The following is a 21,490-nucleotide window of genomic DNA, read 5'->3' on the forward strand; positions in this document are numbered from 1 at the left end:
ACGTTTTTGCGTGCGCAAAAAACGCCACGCTCGTGTGAATCCAGCCTTATACTGACACATTAACGTTACTGAAGTGTTTAGACAGTGAATAGACATTCCTTCCAGCGAGGACGGGATGTCTATTCACAATCCTGACACTTCGGTAACGTTTCTGTGGTACTTACAGCAGAGCAAGCATAATCTCCCTGTAACCTGTCATTTACAGCATGATCTCGCGAGATTACGCTTGCTCTGCTGTAAGTACTACAGAAACATGAACGAAGTGTCGGTATTGTGAATAGACATCCCGTCCTGGCTGGAAGGAATGTCTATTCACTGTCAAGACTTCAGTATCGTTAATATGTCAGTATAAGACAGCACATAGTGAATAACCCAGTGTCACTATGACCTGACTAAATGAATGGAGAGGAGTGCATGAGGCTGATTGGTAAGCGACACACACTCTTCTGCACAACACCCACTTGGTCTAAAGTAAAAACACGCCCAGTTGGGCATTAATAAAAGTAATTATCATAAAGCCAAGATCGTTTTTCTAAATAAAAAGCACTGCTGTCACCTACATTATAGCACCAATCTCATTATGTAGGCGAAAGGGCACTTATAATGTGGTGACAGAGTCTCTTTAAACTTTGTACTGCAAGTCAATTTATTAACGTTTACACTGCATTTTTTTTCCGCAGCGTGGGCATGATATTTTCTAAATCTCATCCACTTTACTGCTACTGTAAATGCTGCGGAATTTCCGCACACAATTCCACTGCGGAAATTCTGCAGCGTTTACGCTTTGTGGGAACCCGGCCTTAGGGTGGACTCAAACGCAACAGATTTTGTTGCAGAAATGTCTGCGACTGAAAATCAGTTTCATTCATCTGAATGTTGTTGTTTCTGCAGCAGGTGCAGGGAATTCAGATGAATAAAACGGATTTTCAGAAGAAAAAAAAAAAGAGAAACCTGCTGTGTGTGAATCCGCCCTTATACTGCACACTATCGGGTAGAATAGGTGGGTGTGGATAAAAACAAAACATGAATGTCTACCTGAACGCAACGTTTAGATATACAGTTCAACCTTATGTCATACCATATAAGATTGTTCTATACACACTTGAGGCAGGTCTGTAAATAAGAGGAAAAAAAAAAAAAAAAAAAACTGATAACAGGATTACATGGCAAAAAAAAAAGAATTCCTGTCCTTGGCTGTACTTTCCATTCCAGAGTACAGAGGGTCAGGGAGGTAAGGGTGATATCAGGCAAGATAACAGTTATCATGTGTTCCAGATCTCCCCAAGTTCAATGTGGCAGAATAAAAAAAAAAAAAAAAGTAATGCCTCATGCACACGACCGTTGTGCCACTCAGGCTGGTTTTTTACGTCATCTGAGCGGTACCTGATAGTCTTCACGGACCCATTCACTTTAGCGGGTGAATAGAGTCTGTGAAAAATTAACGTTTTAATGGCCGTCACACGGACGAGATACACGCTCGTCTGAATGAGCCCGAAGGACGTCAGAAAATCATCTATTCTCGGCAGTACATCCGCGCGTGTAGCTGGCATCTGACTTATTTATATAGTGGAGGCAGGGGAATAGGAGACGGGCGGTCGCACTCACACAGAACCACGATTGTAGTAACATGTAAACGCAGGACTTGAAGATCTAAACGTCACGCCAGATCGTCTAACGTTGCGGGCAATTTGTCAGTGTATAAGGACCCTATAGCTGTAAAGCTGGCCATCTGAATGACAGTCCTTCGGCTGACCGCTATTTCTCCCAACGTCACCATAAACATCAATGCCTGCATATTTATTTACTTGGGGAGAGAGGAACAAGTCGCTTCCAGTCAAAAAGATTGGTCATGTTTAAATTCTACATGTCGAATCCCCCCACGAGTTGGGAGGCCACCATAGACAGAAAATAGTCAATCCTGCTTTTATTCCCCAATCAATGAACCCTCCAATATTTTTTGTTATTGGTGTAGTCATTCGGTTGTTCTGTGCCAGCATATTCCCCCGAAGAAAAAAAATAAAATATATATATATATATATATATATATATATATATATATATATATATATATATATATATATATATATAGTCATAGGACAACCCCATTGTCTCGTATGGGAGGGGGACAGTTCTATAATAGGAGATTTGTCCGAGAAGCCAATTTTGACAGAATCGCCCATTTCAAGTATAGTTGTTGGTGGTCCTGCATAAAAACGGATATAGTGCAACCAACCAGAACACTGTTTTCACGTCCATCCCTGCTCTGGAAGCAAAGCTAGAATCTGATTGGTTGCTATAGCACTTTATATGCATGAGGCCCAATCTCTTCATTATATTATTCAGTGTAAGGCCCTGTTCACACAGCGTTTATTTGAGGTGTATTTTGGAGAGTTTTACAAGCCGAAAATACGCGTTAAAACGCTTGATTAGGCTTCCCATTGACATTAATGGGAAAGCATGCCGTTAATACAATGCGTTCTCTTACGCAAGCAATTTAAAATTAAGCGTTGCCTAAAAAAAGCGTCATGTTAATTCTTGACGTATAAAGCGTATCAGAAACGTGCCAAATGTTCCCTTAGTCAATGGGAATCCTAATTACGTGTAAAAAAAAAAAAAACGCACCGAAAAAGCATGCATTTAAAAAAGTGCTTAACAAAACCGCTAATGTATTCGACACATTTAAACGTAGTTTTTGTAAGAGCCGTGTAAACATGCCCTTAGAAGAATGCAGGTGTCATTCAAAAAGCAGGTGTCAAGACATGGAACTTGTTTCGTCATGACAACTGCAGATTTTTTGGAGGATAATAAGGTTCCTTCCCATGCAAGGATTAGATCTTTGGTGTCACCTAATAATTTACATTTTATTCAAATGGATCATGTCCAACATGTTTGCACAGCTTACCTCTCCTCCCAGAAAGGAATTAGGGACCTTGGTGACATTGAAAAACGACTCCTTGCCAAATCCGTGACGAAACGCAAATTACCCAGACTATACTCTGTACTGCTTAGCAACGGCACACCCTTGACTCCCACTTTTATATTGTCTTGGGAAACGGAGCTAAATAGGAAGTTGACGGAGCAAGACAAAAAACGGATCCTGAGATAATCACATGGGTTCTCGAGGTGTATTAAAGAGGCTCTGTCACCAGATTTTGCAACCCCTATCTGCTATTGCAGCAGATAGGCGCTGCAATGTAGATTACAGTAACGTTTTTATTTTTAAAAAACGAGCATTTTTGGCCAAGTTATGACCATTTTCGTATTTATGCAAATGAGGCTTGCAAAAGTACAACTGGGCGTGTTGAAAAGTAAAAGTACAACTGGGCGTGTATTATGTGCGTACATCGGGGCGTGTTTACTACTTTTACTAGCTGGGCTTTCTGAAGAGAATTATCATCCACTTCTCCTCACAACGCCCAGCTTCTGGCAGTGCAGATCTGTGACGTCACTCACAGGTCCTGGATCGTGTCGGCACCAGAGGCTACACTTGATTCTGCAGCAGCATCAGCGTTTGCAGGTAAGTAGCTACATCGACTTACCTGCAAACGCCGATGCTGCTGCAGAATCATCTGTAGCCTCTGGTGCCGGCTCGTCTGACACGATGCAGGACCTGTGAGTGACGTCACAGCGTGATCTCTGGAGAACACGCTGTGTGTCTGCACTGCCAGAAGCTGGGCGTTCTGAAGAGAAGTGGATGATACTTCTATACACAACGCCCAGCTAGTAAAAGTAGTAAAAACGCCCCGATGTACGCACATAATACACGCCCACTTGGACTTTTACTTTTAAACACACCCACTTGGACTTTTGCAAGCCTCATTTGCATAAATACGAAAATGGTCATAACTTGGCCAAAAATGCTCGTTTTTTAAAAATAAAAACGTTACTGTAATCTACATTGCAGCGCCTATCTGCTGCAATAGCAGATAGGGGTTGCAAAATCTGGTGACAGAGCCTCTTTAAGCTACAAGAGGGTCATTATAAATTATTAACGAGGTGGTACAAGACGCCGGAGCGTATGTTTCGTCTTGGTCTTTCACTCTAAATTGTGTCGGCGTTGCCAAGGGGCCATAGGAACACTCTCATTTGGTGGTACTGTCCGCTGGTCACGGATTTTTGGAAGGAAGTGTCCCAGGAGATTAATAAGATTTGCAAATCCAATATTTCACTCTATAGATTTGATAGCTCTGGCGTTCCCCTCACAGGAATTTAAACCTTCGAAAAACACATCTAGCAACACATTTAATAGCAGCAGCAAAATACTTCATCCCACTTTGTTGGCACCAGACTTCATCCCCATCTAAAACGCAATGGATCGATAGGGTCCATCAGATGTGTAGTCTTGAGGAGTTGACCCTGGCAAGACCATAACCACACACAATTTCTGAAAGTTTGGAAACCTTGGCTGGAATATAGGTCCAGATTGCTTTCATTCTATAAATATTACTAGATGTCACTCTGAAAATATATTTGCACCGATTGTATCTCGAGCCAGATATGCTTTAATTAATATCTAACTATGTTTAGGCCCTCGTGTCCCCCCCTTCTTCCTTATTGTCCACGTTTTCACCCTTTTATTCTGTGTTTTTACACTTTCGTGTACTTGTTTTCCGGAAATTGTACTGCTGTAACAAGTAAATTGACAGATATATATATATATATATCTCGTTCAAACGCCATGTTAGAGATGCTCGCTGGAATGTATGTGATTCCCCATGTTGCAAATAGTGTGTTTGTTCTCATGTCTGTACTTTTACTGAATAAAAATAGATTTGACAAAAAAAAAAAAAAAAAAAAAAAGAAGAGGGGCAAAATAATTCTGCTAAACCTCAGATATGTCCACATGTCAATGCATCTAGGAAGGAGCAAGATATGAATGTGTCAATGAAACTCATCACGAAACAGGATCTGAACTCTAAGGGTATGTTCACACGCTTACTAAAAAACGTCTGAAAATACGGAGCAGTTTTCAAGGGAAACCAGATCGCGATTTTCGCAGCCTTTTTTTACGGCCGTTTTTGGAGCAGTTTTTCTTTAGAGTCCATGATAAACGGCTCCAAAAACGTCCCAAGAAGTGACATGCACTTCTTTTTCACAGGCGTCTTTTTACGTGCCATTTTTTGAAAACGAGGCGTAAAAAAGTGCCCCATTGGAACAGAATACCGCATTTCCCATTGAAATCAATGGGCAGATGTTTTGAAGCATTCTGCTTCCATTTTTTCATGCGTTTTTTGAGGCGTAAACGCCTGAAATACGCCTGAAAACACACCGTGTGGACATACCCTCAAACAAGGAAGTTTCAGTTAAAGGGTATTCTGGCTGTAGAGTTTCTCCTTTCCACTGGTTAGGCGAGAACCAGTAGATTGGTGGGGTTCCTACTAGGGATGTCACGATACCAGAATTTGGACTTAGATACTGATACTTTGTGTAGTATTGCGATTTTCGATACCAAAACGATACTTTGCCATAAAATAAAAATAAGCTCTTCCATTTTCTGATGTGAGGCGCGTGGTGTGATGAATTAATAGTAATTAACCCCATCATCTTTCTCAGTCATAATGGACAACATTGGGATAATGTGTAAGGCCTCATGCACACGACCGTAAAAACACCCGTTATTGCGGGTCGTTATTACGACCCGCAATAACGGGCTCATAGGCTTCTGTTAGCCACGGGTACCTTCCCGTTTGCTCACGGGAAGGTACCCGTGCCGTTAAAAAAGATAGAACATGCCCTATTTCATGCCGTAATAACGGCACGGGCATCCCATAGAAGTCTATGGGGCTCCCGTAATCATGGGTGGCTGCGTGTGTTCACCCGTGATTACGGGAGCGTTGCGACGTGAGGCGAGGTCAGGGGACTACCCGGTCTGCAGGCCACAGCCCAGTGGCGTAACTACCGCCGGGACTACAATGAAAACTATGGCAGAGCGGGGAGGTATCTCCCCGCTCTGCCATAAACAAAAGACATGTATCCCCTATCCTGTAAAAGACGTTCATACTTACCGACAACTTCCTGCTTCCTCCAGTCCGGTCTCCCGCCCGTTGCCTTGGTGACGCGTCCCTCTCGACATCCGGGCCGACGTCCTGGATGACGTTTCAGGCCATGTGACCGCTGCAGCCAATCACAGGTCAATCACAGGCTGCAGCGGTCACATGGACTGCCGCGTCATCCAGGGATGTCGGGCTGGATGTGAAGAGAGGGACGCGTCACCAAGACAACGGCCGGGTAAGTATGAATTTCTTTAACTTTTATTACAGAAAAGGCTGTCCCTTCTCTCTATCCTGCACTGATAGAGAGAAGGGGCTGCCGATTAGTGCAGTGCTATTTTGCTGCCAAAAACGTGCTCGTAAATACGGGTGGAATACGTGTGACACCGGACCCATATTTACGAGCACGGGTTCGTAAATACTGGTGCAAAACGGGTGGAATACGTGTGACACCGGACCCGTATTTACGCCAGTATTTACGGGTGTGAAAAAATACGGTCGTGTGCATGAGGCCTAAGGTACATGATGTGGTTAATTACTATTAATGTGAGGAACATGGAGGTCACATTCATCACACCTCGTGCCTTACATTAACAAGTGAAAGAAAGACGTTTTTATTTTATTTTTTTATAGTGTACAAATCATAAATGGCGCAAAAATAATGTTGTGCAGGTTATTACAGCCACACTAATGCCGAATGTGTATATTTTATGTATTGAGACTTATTTTAATGTTTATTGTAAAAAATGTGTATGTGTATTTTATTTTTATTTAACATTACTTTAAAAAGTGTAAAAATAAAAAAGTAATAACATAATGTACTGGAATAGATATATATGCCAGTACATTAGCCTGTGTACAGATAGTACAAAGGCAGTTGTTAGGACATATCTAAGTATGCCCTAACAACAGGAAATATGGTAAGACAGCCCTGGGGTCCTTCAATGGACCCTGGGCTGTCTGCCCATATATGGTATGTCCCCCAATCGCGTCACAGGGAAGCGTCACAGGGATTCTCTGTGACGCGATCCAAGGGGCATCCACTTCTCATTTTACCCTTGAATGCTGCGGTCAGCTTTGATCACAGTATTCAGGGGAATAGTGGCGGACATCAGAGGTTTCTCATCTACGCCTTTAGAGCGGGGCTGCAGCTGTGAAATACAGCCATTGCCCCTAACAACAAGTGCGCGCGCTATCAGCATTAGGTGATGTGGCCGGCGCTGCACTAATGAGCGCAGACACTGAAGACAGAACATGGGGGATGCTTTGCAGAGCGCCCGCCCTGTTCAGTCTTCAGTGTCGGCGCTCATTAGTGCAGCGCTGGCCACATCACCTCATGCTGACCGCACGCACTCGTCAGGACTCAGGAGCGTGGCGACGGCTGTGTTAAACAGCCGCAGCCCCGCTCTCATACATTCATGTGTTACAATGCTAAGCTGTGCGGCCGCACAGCTAAGTATCGAAATACATGAAATAACGGTATCGAACCGTTTGAGGGTGCACGGTGGTGGGTTAACAATATTGAAGTTTCGATGCATTGAGCATCCCTAGTTCCTACCACTGGGACCTCCACCGATTGCCAGAACGGGGTTCCCGTGTTACCCAGAAGCAAGACCGCTTGCAGGGAGGAGTTGAATGGAGCGGCGGTTGGGAATGCTCCAAAGTTTATGGCAGCGACGGAAACTGCCAAACGCACGGCAATTTCAGTCAATGCCCATAGCGTTTGAATGAAGCAGCAAGGCGCATGCTCAGGCACTGCTCCATTTAGTTCCTCCCAGCAAGCAGTCTTGCCACTGGGGAGGGGGACGGGGATATGGAACCCCTGTTCTGGAGGTCAGTGGGGTTCTGACTGCAGGGACCCTCATCAATCTACCAGATGTCACCTATATAGTGGATAGGTGAAAACTGATAAAAACCTCTTCACAATACCACTTTCAGGCCCTGTTCGAATGGCGGAAAAAGAAGCATTCTGCCCGAACCTCCCATTGAAGTCAACAGGAGGAGGAATTTTCCTGCCGATGGCAGGAATAATTCCGTGGCGGGTTCCGACGCAAAATCTGCTACAGAATTATTCCTGCCATGTGAACTGCCCCTCGAATAAATACTCGCTGCTGTGACTTGCCAGCCACCACTTGTAGTGTGGGTCTAAGCCAAGGCCTGGAAGTCAACACAGCTAAACTTTTAAGAGTTTATTCACACTGTGTGGTTTTGCTGCAAATGCATTTATTTTTTTTCCGTTTCCAGCCGTGCGGCAAAATGCGCAGCAAAACCACATCGTGTGAACACAGCCTTAGAGCTCTATATGCAAATGACAATATGTAGAGAGCCTAATTTACTGTACTGCTCCAGAGGTGAGGAATATTCGACATTTTACAAGAATAAATAATTTACACTGAGATATCTGATTGTTTACACCCCTTTCTCAACATGGCCATCATCCGACAGTTATCTTATGTGTATGGCCAGCCTTAACGAGGACCTGTCACTAGGTCATCACATCTGACCAGAATCCCAATGTCCCCTTGATTCCAGCACCTTATTTTCTTTTGTTCCTGGGTCAGATAAGCAGTTTGGATTGGATAACCTAGTGACAGGTCCTCTTTAAGGTCGCCATGCACATTAGATAAATGTCAGGTGATCCTGCTGTTTCCAACTGTGTATGGGGGTCTCCTGAATCTCCCACCGGCCGCAGATGTCAGGGGAAAGGATCAGGGGCATATTGGATTTCATCATGACCAATCCTTTGTCCCCGTGGGAGAGAAGCCGCTGCTAGAATGGCCTACCAGCGGCTTATTCCCCTCTCGCCATTGAGAAGACAGACACCCTCGGCAGAGCGTGCAATTTTCTTTTGGATTTGGGCGGCGAAGCTAAAGTGATTCACCATCTTTAGAGCGGGGCTGAATTCACACGGGACAGAAATGCTGCAGATTTTCCATGTGGAATTTACATGTGGAAAATCTGCAGCAGATTTAAGTCCCAGCCACGTGGATGAGATTTGTTCATTTTCCAGCACGGAAATCAGAGCATCCGCACGTAACATGTGCAGAATTTGCTACAGAAACCAATTCTCAAACACGGTCGCAGAGAGAACAATTTGTGAAAGGTTATTACAAGAAGAAAGAAAAATGGTCCTGGGCACACTTCTCTGTATTGTTATCCCTCAATTGTGCAATCCTTAGAAAAGTGGCAAGACGTGGCGCTAGATAAAGAAATCTCTAAGTCTTTCTGACCCTATGACCCAAGCTCCTTATAAACATTAGGTTAAGGTGGACCTGTCTTCAGACTATGCAGGTAGCATAGTATGGGGACAGGTCTGCTCTAAGATCCAAAACGGCACCAAAAAAAAAATGGTGCTGTTTGGCTAATAGGAGCATTCAATGAACACACCGGAATTATAGTTATATGATGGGGTGCTCCCCCTGCCCTTCTCAGTGATTGACGCACTGCTGACGGCCATTAATCACTGCCAAGGGGGCGGGGGAGGTAGGGAGAGGTGGGCAAGGGAGCACCTCATGAATACACCAAACTCATAACCACGAGTCTTTAAACGTTCCTATTAGCCAAATGGCACAATATTTTTTAATGCTGTTTTGGCTAATAAAAAAAATCGGACCTGTCCCTAATGCTATGCTACCCATACAAAGGACAGCCTAGTCAGATGACAGATCCGCTGACAATATACTGTATATGGGGACCGAGCGTCATTCATTACTACAATTATTCCATGTGGTGATAATAATGCAGCAAGATATACACCGTCCTAGTGTGTACAGCAATGAGATCCAGCCGCAGTTGTGTATTCACGATACTAAAAACCACCAGTATGCTCAGAGGGGAGGAAGCGGTCAGACCGTGACCCTAAAATAAATCATTTTTAAAAAAATGACAGAAATGAACACAAGTATTTTTGTGCTGAACTTGTGGCCTGATGGAGTTTCTGTATCTCAACAGTCCAGCAGACGTCCCCAGTCCTGCGCTGTCACCTTCCAATATGACATACAGTCCCACAAGGAAGACATCAGGTGGAGGACGTGAAGAATCTTCACAAACAGGAACGACTCCACTTTCCCACAGATACTGACGTTTTGTATTTGTATACTCCCAGGTAACTTACAGGTGACACCAGCTGTTAACGCCCAGAGGTCATGTCACACTAGTAACCTAGCGGTTACATACATATTTACTGTACATGGATTCTTAGGGGCACATCACATGGCACATTCGCTGCAGAGACTGGCATTTACAATATGGGTACATCTGCATACGGACAAGTCAAAGCAAGCAACGTGCTTTAGAAGAAGGGTCTATACAGAAAGTACGCTGGGCAGCTACCCCTCCAAAGTGACCATAACATACTTATGCCATTAGTCACCGCCTTCTCAGACCCTTTTATAGGGGGGAAATTAGGATGACCAAGTGGTGGAAAAGGTACCAAAACACGAAGATAAAAATGTAATATCAAAACACTCCCATTTCTTTGCTCCCCTAGGCGCAGGCCCAGGTTGCACACCTCATTCATAACACAAGTGGACAGAATAGGTTACTGCAGGTCTTGAAGAAATAAATATATTAGACACATGCAGTGAGGCACTTCTTTATTTTTACTAAGCTGTGACAATAGTAAATGCACTTGACAAATCTCCAGTCGTCAAAGCTTCGCTGTCATGGCGTCTATAGAGACTACTGGGAAGTAGAGAATTGCACTTCTTGAACTCTGTCACACGTCTGCTCATAACCTCAGGGAATCTCAGCAATACGGCAGGAGCCGGCGCTAGGACCCTGAAAGGCCACGTGATAGGGATTCAAAGGATCGCGTCTCCTTGACAAGGAACTCCGGCACAGCACTTTACCCAAGCTCTTCCGCACAGAACTAACGCAGTCAAACTTACCGGTACCGGTCCTCTCAGCGGCGCCAGCAGATAGCAAGAACAACGACTTGTACACCCCGGCTTGACGTTACAGGCACATCAGCTGACTCGGGCCGCTGCCAACTATGCAAACGAGGAGTATGGGGGTGTCTGAGAAAAGCTTATTATAAAATATCAAGCTTCTTTTCGCATTTATGAGAATAACTGAATTAAAATAACAGACTTTGAAAGGAAATGTTCTTAATAACTAAAACAAAATAGAGAATCTCTTACTGATATAGTTAGTAAAAACAGACGAAAAGTTACCCACCCCGTTTTAAAAGCCGTACGCGTTGGTACGATCCTGGGACAGCCCTCTTCCGTGGGCAGTCGTTCTAGAGCGCAGAGAGCCCATAGGTGTGTAAGAGCTTGCGTAATGGGAGTGGCTTTGCGGGAGACGTCATGTTGGGCAAAGGTGAGGGAATTATTAAAGGGGACGTAAGTAATAGTCGTGCGTATAAGGTTCGGGAGGAGGAGAATGCGGCATGCAATGCTCGGCAATATCATCATCATCATTACACATTAACCCTATATTCCAGGGCCAAGCTCAGGTTCCAGAAATGTTGTCTTAGGCACGCTATACCTCTTCATTTCATGTCCCAGCACTACCATTCATGGTGAACATAGTCCTGTCAATATGTCTCCTTCCCCAGGAATTCTGGTGAGCAGGTGATCTGTATAGTGCATTGAAAATCACGGCAAGAAAGATCTTACCAATGTCCAACAAACAATCGTTCATTAGAGGCGTAGCTAGGGGTTTAGCACATGGGGGGCTAAACATATCTGAGTGGACCCCCCTAACGCATGTTTATAACTGAAGAGGCGCATTTTAATTATATACCAGCCATCCTCCCTGTATATAACCCCCATCATCCCTGTATATAACCACTATCATCTCTGTATATATCAGCCTGGCTATTATATACAGGTAAGATGGTTATAAACAGGGATGATGGGGGTTATATAATGGGATGATGGCTGGTATATACAGGGATGATGGGGGTTAATGCAGGGATGATGCTGGACTACCTATCATCCCTGTATATAACAACAATCACCCCTGTATATACTAACCATCATTTCTGTAAATAAACCCCATCATCCCTGTGTATACCAGCCAGGCTGGTATTTACATGGATGAAGGGGGCTATAAACAAGGATGATGGGGGTCATATATACGGGGATGATGGTTTTTATATACAGTGATCATGTCATCCATGTATATACCAGCCATGTATACAACCCCATCTCTATATATACCAGCCATCATCCCTTTATATACCAGCCATCATTCCTGTATATAACCTCCATCATCCCTATCAATACCAGCCAGGCTGATATATACAGGGATGATGGGGTTTATTTACAGGGATGATGGTGGTTATATACGAGGATGATGGGTAGTCCCTGGATTAACCCCCATCATCCCTGTATATATCAGCCATTATCTGTTAAGGATCTGCCAGGCACAGCTTCTGTATCCACGCCCATAGGTAATCAGTCTGCACCTGCTTCTATGTCTGTGAGACTGACTCCATCTTCCACCACTCAGGATGGCAGGCTTAGGAGTGGGAGAGCCTATCACAGCCTGGCCAGACGGAGCTAGCTCCCGCCCTCTGTCTATTTATACCTGCCTTTCCTGTTCCTCCTTGCTTGTGATTCTTCTCTGTTGGTTTCCTGGCCCTGCTGCAGCTTCTTGAACTATTTGTCCCTGCTTCATATTGACCCTGGCTTACTGACTACTCTTCTGCTCTGCGTTTGGTACCTCGTACACTCCTGGTTTGACTCGACTCGTTCACTACTCTCCTGCTCTGCGTTTGGCACCTCGTACTCTCCTGGTTTGACTCGGCTCGTTTACTACTCTTGTTGCTCACGGTGTTGCCGTGGGCAACTGCCCCGTTTCCCTTTGTTCTGTGTTTCCTTGTCTGTTGTCTGTCGTGCACTTACTGAGTGTAGGGACCGTCGCCCAGTTGTACCCCGTCGCCTAGGGGGGGTCGTTGCAAGTAGGCAGGGACTGAGTGGCGGGTAGATTAGGGCTCACTTCTCTGTCTCCCTATCCCTGTCATTACATAATCACAAGCCCATATACCTACTCTACCCTGGTCCCTCACACCACTATGGACCCCCTTGAGACCCTGGTTCAGCAAATGCAGGGTCTCTCCCTACAGGTCCAGGCCCTGGCTCAGAGGGTCAACCAGCCTGATGCTACCATGGTAGTGCCCCTCACCTCACCTCTTGAACCCCACCTCAAGTTGCCTGACCGGTTCTCAGGGGACCGGAAGACTTTTCTCTCCTTTCGGGAGAGTTGTAGGCTCTATTTTCGTTTAAAGCCCCACTCCTCAGGTTCTGAGAGCCAGCAGGTGGGTATAATTATGTCCCGGCTCCAGGAAGGGCCCCAAGAATGGGCCTTCTCCTTGGCTCCTGATGCCCCTGAACTTTCCTCCGTTGATCTTTTCTTTTCTGCTCTTGGACTCATTTATGACGAGACTGACAGGACTGCCTTTGCCGAGAGTCAGCTGGTGACCTTACGTCAGGGTAAGAGACCTGTTGAGGAGTATTGCTCTAACTTTAGGAAGTGGTGCGTAGCCTCTCGGTGGAATGACCCTGCCTTAAGGTGCCAGTTTAGGTGGGGTCTGTCGAACGCCCTGAAAGACCTGCTAGTTAGCTATCCCTCTTCTGACTCCCTAGACCAGGTTATGGCTTTAGCGGTACGACTTGACCGACGTCTCAGGGAACGACAACGTGAACGTTTATGTGTTTTCTCCTCTGACTCCCCCATGATGCCTCCCGAGGTTCCGTTGCTTCGTTCTTCCACGGAAGACTCGGAGGTACCTATGCAACTCGGGGCCTCCGTGTCCCCCCAACAACGTAGAGAGTTCCGCAGGAAGAATGGTCCCTGCTTCTATTGTGGGGATGACAAGCATCAAGTGAACACCTGTCCTAGGCATAAGAATAAGCAGCCGGGAAACTTCCGCGCCTAAGTGATCATCGGGGAGGTCACTTGGGCGCACAGGTATTTCCCGTAAATATGAAACGTAATAAAATCTTGCTTCACTTTCAGGTCTCTTTTGGTGGTAGGTCTGCTACCGGCAGTGCCTTCGTGGATTCAGGGTCGTCTGCTAATATCATGTCTGTGAAATTTGCTATGTCTCTAGCTATGCCTTTGATTGATTTGCCTAAACCTGTCCCGGTAGTGGGTATCGACTCCACTCCTCTTGCTAATGGTTATTTTACACAGCATACCCCTGTTTTTGAACTCCTTGTTGGCTCCATGCATTTGGAGCAGTGCTCTGTACTGTTGATGCAGGGATTATCGTCCGATTTGGTTTTAGGCCTTCCCTGGTTGCAGTTGCATAATCCCACGTTTGACTGGAATACTGGGGATCTTACCAAATGGGGTAATGAATGCTTGACGTCATGTTTTTCTGTTAATTCTATTTCTCCCCCTGAGGAGGTGAACACGCTACCTGAGTTTGTTCAGGACTTCGCTGATGTTTTCTCTAAGGAGGCCTCCGAAGTGTAACCTCCTCATAGAGAATACGATTGCGCTATCGAATTGGTACCAGGAGCTAAGCTCCCTAAGGGTAGGATATTTAATCTCTCTTGTCCCGAACGTGAAGCCATGAGAGAGTATATCCAGGAATGCCTGGCCAAGGGTTACATTCGCCCCTCTACTTCTCCGGTAGGTGCTGGCTTCTTCTTCGTAGGGAAGAAGGATGGTGGTCTTAGGCCATGCATTGACTACCGTAACTTGAATAAGGTCACTGTAAGGAACCAGTATCCCCTTCCTTTGATTCCTGATCTCTTTAATCAGGTTCAGGGGGCCCAATGGTTCTCTAAGTTTGATCTACGGGGGGCGTATAACCTTATCCTCATCAAAGAGGGGGATGAGTGGAAGACTGCGTTTAACACGCCCGAAGGTCATTTCGAATATCTCGTCATGCCCTTTGGGTTGTGTAATGCTCCCGCGGTCTTCCAGAATTTCATAAATGAGATTTTAAGAGATTAACTGGGGGTATTTCTTGTAGTGTACCTTGATGATATACTTGTGTTTTCCAAGGACTGGTCCTCCCACATTGAGCATGTCAGGAAGGTGCTCCAGGTCCTTCGGGAAAACAAACTGTTTGCGAAGACCAAAAAATGTGTGTTTGGGGTGCAGGAGATACCATTTTTGGGTCAAATCCTCACTCCTCATGAATTCCGCATGGACCCCGCCAAGATCCAGGCTGTGGCGGAATGGGTCCAACCTGCCTCCCTGAAGGCGTTACAGTGCTTCTTGTGGTTCGCTAATTATTACAGGAGATTTATTGCTAACTTCTCGGTCATCGCTAAGCCTCTTACGGACCTCACTCGCAAGGGTGCTGATCTCCTCCGCTGGCCTCCTGAGGCTGTCCAGGCTTTTGAGGTCCTTAAGAAGTGCTTTATCTCGGCCCCGGTGTTGGTTCAGCCCAGCCAAATGGAGCCATTTATCGTGGAGGTTGACGCGTCCGAGGTGGGAGTGGGGGCTGTCTTGTCCCAGGGTACCAGGTCCCTCAACCATCTCCTTCCCTGTGCCTACTTCTCCAGGAAGTTTTCGCCCACTGAGAGTAACTATGATATTGACAACCGCGAACTCTTAGCCATTAAATGGGCATTTGAAGAGTGGCGCCACTTCCTGGAGGGGGCTAGGCACCAGGTAACGGTCCTTACCGACCACAAGAATCTGGTTTTCCTAGAATCTGCCCGGAGGCTAAACCCGAGACAAGCTCGATGGGCGTTATTTTTTACCAGATTCAATTTTTTGGTTACCTATAGGGCTGGGTCTAAAAATATTAAGGCTGATGCACTGTTGCGTAGCTTCATGGCCAGCCCTCCTTCGGAGGAAGATCCTGCTTGTATTTTGCCTCCAGGTATAATCATTTCCTCTATTGATTCTGATTTATTCTCCGAAATTGCGGCTGATCAAGGTTCAGCCCCCGGGAACCTTCCTGAGAACAAGCTGTTTGTTCCCCTGCAATTCCGGCTAAGGGTACTTAGGGAAAATCATGACTCCGCACTATCTGGTCATCCAGGCATCCTGGGTACCAAGCACCTCATTGCCAGAAACTATTGGTGGCCTGGGTTGCCTAAAGACGTTAACGCCTACGTCGCCGCTTGTGAGGTTTGTGCTAGGTCCAAGACTCCCAGGTCCCGACCAGCGGGCTTACTACGTTCTTTGCCCATTCCCCAGAGACCTTGGACCCATATCTCCATGGATTTTATCACCGATTTTCCTCCATCTCAAGGCAAGTCGGTGGTGTGGGTTGTAGTAGACCGCTTTAGTAAGATGTGCCACTTTGTGCCCCTCAAAAAACGACCCAATGCTAAGACGTTAGCTACCTTGTTTGTCAAACACATCCTGCGTCTCCATGGGTTCCCTGTCAATATTGTTTCTGACAGAGGGGTACAATTTTTTCTTTGTTTTGGAGAGCCTTCTGTAAAAAGTTGGAGATTGATCTGTCCTTCTCCTCTGCCTTCCATCCTGAAACTAATGGCCAAACTGAGAGGACTAATCAGTCTCTAGAACAATATTTAAGGTGTTTTATCTATGACTGTCAATATGATTCATTCCCCTCGCCGAATTTTCCCTTAATAACCGGGTCAGTAACTCGTCAGGGGTCTCCCCCTTTTTCTGTAATTTTGGGTTTAATCCACGGTTCTCCTCCGTTTCACCTGGCAGTTCCAACAATCCCGAGGTAGAGGTCGTTCATCGGGAACTGTGCACAGTTTGGGCCCAGGTTCAGAAGAACCTAGAGGCGTCCCAGAGCATACAAAAAACTCAGGCAGATAGAAGACATTCTGCTAACCCCTTGTTTATGGTCGGGGATCTGGTGTGGCTATCGTCTAAGAACTTGCGCCTTAAAGTCCCGTCCAAGAAGTTTGCTCCCCGGTTTATAGGGCCGTACAAGGTCATTGAAGTCCTCAATCCTGTCTCCTTCCGACTGGAGTTGCCCCCATCTTTTCGAGTACACGACGTGTTTCATGCCTCCCTCCTTAAACGCTGCTCCCCGTCCTTGGCTCCCTCGAGGAAACCTCCTGTCCCCGTTCTCACCCCTGAGGGGGTAGAATTCGAGGTGGCCAAGATTGTGGACAGCAAGATGGTCCAAGGCTCCCTCCAGTACCTGGTCCATTGGAGAGGATACGGGCCTGAGGAGAGGACTTGGGTACCCGCCCGGGATGTTCACGCTGGGGTATTGGTCACAAGGTTCCACCTTCGTTTCCCCAATAAACCAGGTCCATCTAGAAAGGGTCCGGTGGCCCCTCATAAAAGGGGGGGGTACTGTTAAGGATCTGCCAGGCACAGCTTCTGTATCCACGCCCATAGGTAATCAGTCTGCACCTGCTTCTATGTCTGTGAGACTGACTCCATCTTCCACCACTCAGGATGGCAGGCTTAGGAGTGGGAGAGCCTATCACAGCCTGGCCAGACGGAGCTAGCTCCCGCCCTCCGTCTATTTATACCTGCCTTTCCTGTTCCTCCTTGCTTGTGATTCTTCTCTGTTGGTTTCCTGGCCCTGCTGCAGCTTCTTGAACTACTTGTCCCTGCTTCGTATTGACCCTGGCTTACTGACTACTCTTCTGCTCTGCGTTTGGTACTTCGTACACTCCTGGTTTGACTCGGCTCGTTCACTACTCTCCTGCTCTGCGTTTGCCACCTCGTACTCTCCTGGTTTGACTCGGCTCGTTTACTACTCTTTTTGCTCACGGTGTTGCTGTGGGCAACTACCCTGTTTCCCTTTGTTCTGTGTTTCCTTGTCTGTTGTCTGTCGTGCACTTACTGAGTGTAGGGACCGTCGCCCAGTTGTACCCCGTCGCCTAGGGCGGGTCGTTGCAAGTAGGCAGGGACTGAGTGGCGGGTAGTTAGGGCTCACTTGTCTGTCTCCCTATCCCTGTCATTACATTATCCCTGTATACAAACCCCATCATCCCTGTATCCATTCATTATTGAGGAGGGGTGCTTGCTCACCCTCTTCTAACACGCAGCTTTCTTCTGCTTCTCTCCGACGTGCAGCGTTAGAGGTGTGCTCTGCTCTAGCAGACGTGCCTAGCGTCTGTCCCTGATTATAATAGCACCATACACTGTGTCCCACACACAAAGTGCTCCCTGTAGATAGTGCCCCCATAAATCCCCCTGTAGTTAGTACCCACATAAATCCCCCTGTAGTTAGTACCCACATACAGCCCCCTGTAGACAGTGCCCCACATATAGCACCCCTGTATACAGTGCCCCACATATATGCCACTGTAGATAGTGCTCTAATTATGGCCCCCCCTGTAGATAGTGCTTTACATATAGCCCCCCTGTAGTTAGTTCCCCACATATAGCCCCCATGTAGATAGTGCCCTACATATAGCCACCCCTTTAGATTGTGCCCCACATATAGCTCCCCCCGTAGATAATGCCACTCACACTTTTAAGTGAAAAAAACAACTTTACATACTCACCTTGACTCCGTTCCTGCGCTGTCCTGTGTCAATGCAGGCCTGCTCTCTTCTGAGCAGGTGTGCTGGGGCTCAACGGCGCAAGCGGGGCGATGACGTCATCGTGCTGCTAGTGTCGTTGAAAGGCGCTGATTGGCAGGGCTGAATGACTTGCCCGGTCAATCAGCGCCTTTCAACAACAGAAGCATCGCGATGAGGTCATCGCGCGACTAGCGTCATTGAAAGGCGCTGATTGGCAGGGCACAATGAATTGCCCCGCCAATCAGCGCCTTTCAACAACGGAAAAGCTAGCATCGTTAAAAGCCGCTGATTTGCGGGACAAGTCATTCTGCCCTGCCAATCAGCGTCATTGTTAGGCGCTGAATAGTCGGGCCATTCAGGCTTATGCATGTAATTGTATATGCGTCCTAAAGACGCACGTATAATTAGTGCAGGAGGGCGTGGCGGCCGCCCCCACGGACAGGCAGCAAGCCGCTCTGTGTGGCGTGGCCGCAGCAGTCATGGTGGTGGCGGTGTGCCCCTGCCTCCCACTAGCTACGGTACTGGTTCAGATATTTTTCTCTATAGGGACACAAGTATCAGAATTATTTTCTCATTGTTTTTCATAGGGCATACACCTGCTATACCTCCCAATTCCTGCCCTCTACTCATCTAGAAATATACACATGGCACTGATACTATGGAAAAACACACTGGCAGAAACACCACTTAATTCAATTTGGGGTACATAAGGGGCCCATAACCACACTCTGAGCCAGGGGCACTGCTGCCCTCTGGTTACCAAGTTGCAAGTTGACGCCAGCCTAAGTTGCATACTCCAGACAGACTCCCAGGTAGAGTTCCCTGCCCGGGACTCCGGCTTTGGGGTTGACTTTGACTTCACTGTCCATATATGGACAGTGATGACTGTCCATATATGGACAGTGATGACTGTCCATATATGGACAGTGATGCCAGGAGGGGAGAAGGAGTCTCAGGCAGAGCGCTAGAAGCGGCTATGCTCTGGGACTCCGTCTCTGGAGAAGCCCCTGACATCACTGTCCACATATGGACAGTGTTGTCAGGAGCAGAGCAGTGTCCCAGGCTGAGTGCTATTAGCGCTCTGCCCGGGACTTTGGCTCTGGTATTGCCCCTGACTTCACTATCTATATATGGACAGTGATGTCAGGGGCTTCCCAGAACTGGAGTACCGGAGCAGAGCCTTTGCTAGCACTCTACCCAGTACTTCAGCTCTGCTCCAGACATCACTATCCATATATGGACAGTGATGTCAGGAGCAGAGCAGGAGTCCCAGGCAGAGTGCTAGTAGCGCTCTGCCCGGCACTATGGCTCTGGGGCTGCCCCTGACATCACTGTCCATATATGGACAGTGACGTTAGGGGCACCTCCTGAAGCGGAATCCCTGGCCAGAGCATCGACAGTGCTCTGGTTGGGGATTCCACTCCTAGAGGGAGCCCCAAAGGCGCTACTTACCGGGAGGGGGGCTGTGTGGTGCTACCTGGGAGGGGGGCTGTGTGGCACAACCTGGGAGGGGGGCTGCGTGACACTATCTACAGTGGGCACTAAATTTATGGGGGTACAAACTGAGAACCTAACTGCTTTATGGGTCATAAACATGGCTTAAAGAGGCTCTGTCACCAGATTTTGCAACCCCTATCTGCTATTGCAGCAGATAGGCGCTGCAATGTAGATTACAGTAATGTTTTTATTTTTAAAAAACGAGCATTTTTGGCCAAGTTATGACCATTTTCGTATTTATGCAAATGAGGCTTGCAAAAGTACAACTGGGCGTGTTGAAAAGTAAAAGTACAACTGGGCGTGTATTATGTGCGTACATCGGGGCGTGTTTACTACTATTACTAGCTGGGCGTTGTGTATAGAAGTATCATCCACTTCTCTTCACAACGCCCAGCTTCTGGAAGTGCAGATCTGTGACGTCACTCACAGGTCCTGGATCGTGTCGGCACCAGAGGCTACAGTTGATTCTGCAGCAGCATCAGCATTTGCAGGTAAGTAGCTACATCGACTTACCTGCAAACGCCGATGCTGCTGCAGAATCATCTGTAGCCTCTGGTGCCGACACGATGCAGGACCTGTGAGTGACGTCACAGTGCTGCACTGCCAGAAGCTGGGCGTTGTGAAGAGAAGTGGATGACACTTCTATACACAACGCCCAGCTAGTAATAGTAGTAAACACGCCCCGATGTACGCACATAATACACGCCCAGTTGTACTTTTACTTTTCAACACGCCCAGTTGTACTTTTGCAAGCCTCATTTGCATAAATACGAAAATGGTCATAACTTGGCCAAAAATGCTCGTTTTTTAAAAGTAAAAACGTTACTGTCATCTACATTGCAGCGCCTATCTGCTGCAATAGCAGGTAGGGGCTGCAAAATCTGGTGACAGAGCCTCTTTAACTTCTATATGGGGGCACAAAGTGACATTTTCTGCCATTTTACTGCCACCGCGAGTTCCCCCGCAAAGGGGCCCACTAAGTCTGTGTCGCCCGAGGGCCCACATAAACCTGGAGCCGGCCCTGATGGGTCCCCTCCTGTTCACAGGTTTCTATGGTCCATGTGGCTGCTGTAAAGCATATACATAAATGCTGTAAAAAGAAGCTCAGGCAAGATGGCTGCCCCCATAATCATGTACAGAGAATAGAATTAAAAAATCTACAGAGTGAAACTGATTATAAAAAAAAGCGCTTATTTTTCACTATCTGGCTTTAATTAGGAATAAAAAAAATGTAGGTGATATATAGCGCTTTACTGCTCTCTAAACGTGTCCTGCCTAATCCTACCACTCCAACTTGCTAGGGCCGTATGGCCCCCCTTATGTCTACTTACTCATATAGGAACTCCAATCTTACCGCTCTTTCCTATTGTAAAAAGAATATTGTTTATATGTATTGTTGTACATATCGTTTCACATCTAAACACTATAACCAAAATTCTAGGAAAGTCACCCAGCTAACTGGCAGCAGTGTGAAGGGGTAGAATTTTGGCATAGATCAGACAATACTCTGCTATGAATCGCTTGGTTTCATAGATTTTTAGAGGTATAGGCCATGTTCACATCACCATTGGACTCTACATTCAGTGTATACGTCAGGAAGTGTTTCTGATGTAT

At 46.6% G+C, this 21,490-nt stretch overlaps 1 protein-coding gene across 1 annotated transcript in view; it reads right to left on the bottom strand.

Moving 5' to 3' along the window:
* The window catches only part of POR (cytochrome p450 oxidoreductase), a 63,470-nt gene extending 52,482 nt beyond the window's left edge, over positions 1 to 10,988 (bottom strand). The window contains exon 1 of the mRNA XM_075852991.1: positions 10,880 to 10,988. The gene's annotated coding sequence lies outside the window, so the exon portion shown is untranslated. The remainder of the gene's footprint in view (positions 1 to 10,879) is intronic.
* Between the last annotated feature and the right edge of the window lie 10,502 nt (positions 10,989 to 21,490).

Source organism: Rhinoderma darwinii, chromosome 2, assembly GCF_050947455.1.
Source record: "Rhinoderma darwinii isolate aRhiDar2 chromosome 2, aRhiDar2.hap1, whole genome shotgun sequence".
NCBI lineage: Eukaryota > Metazoa > Chordata > Amphibia > Anura > Rhinodermatidae > Rhinoderma > Rhinoderma darwinii.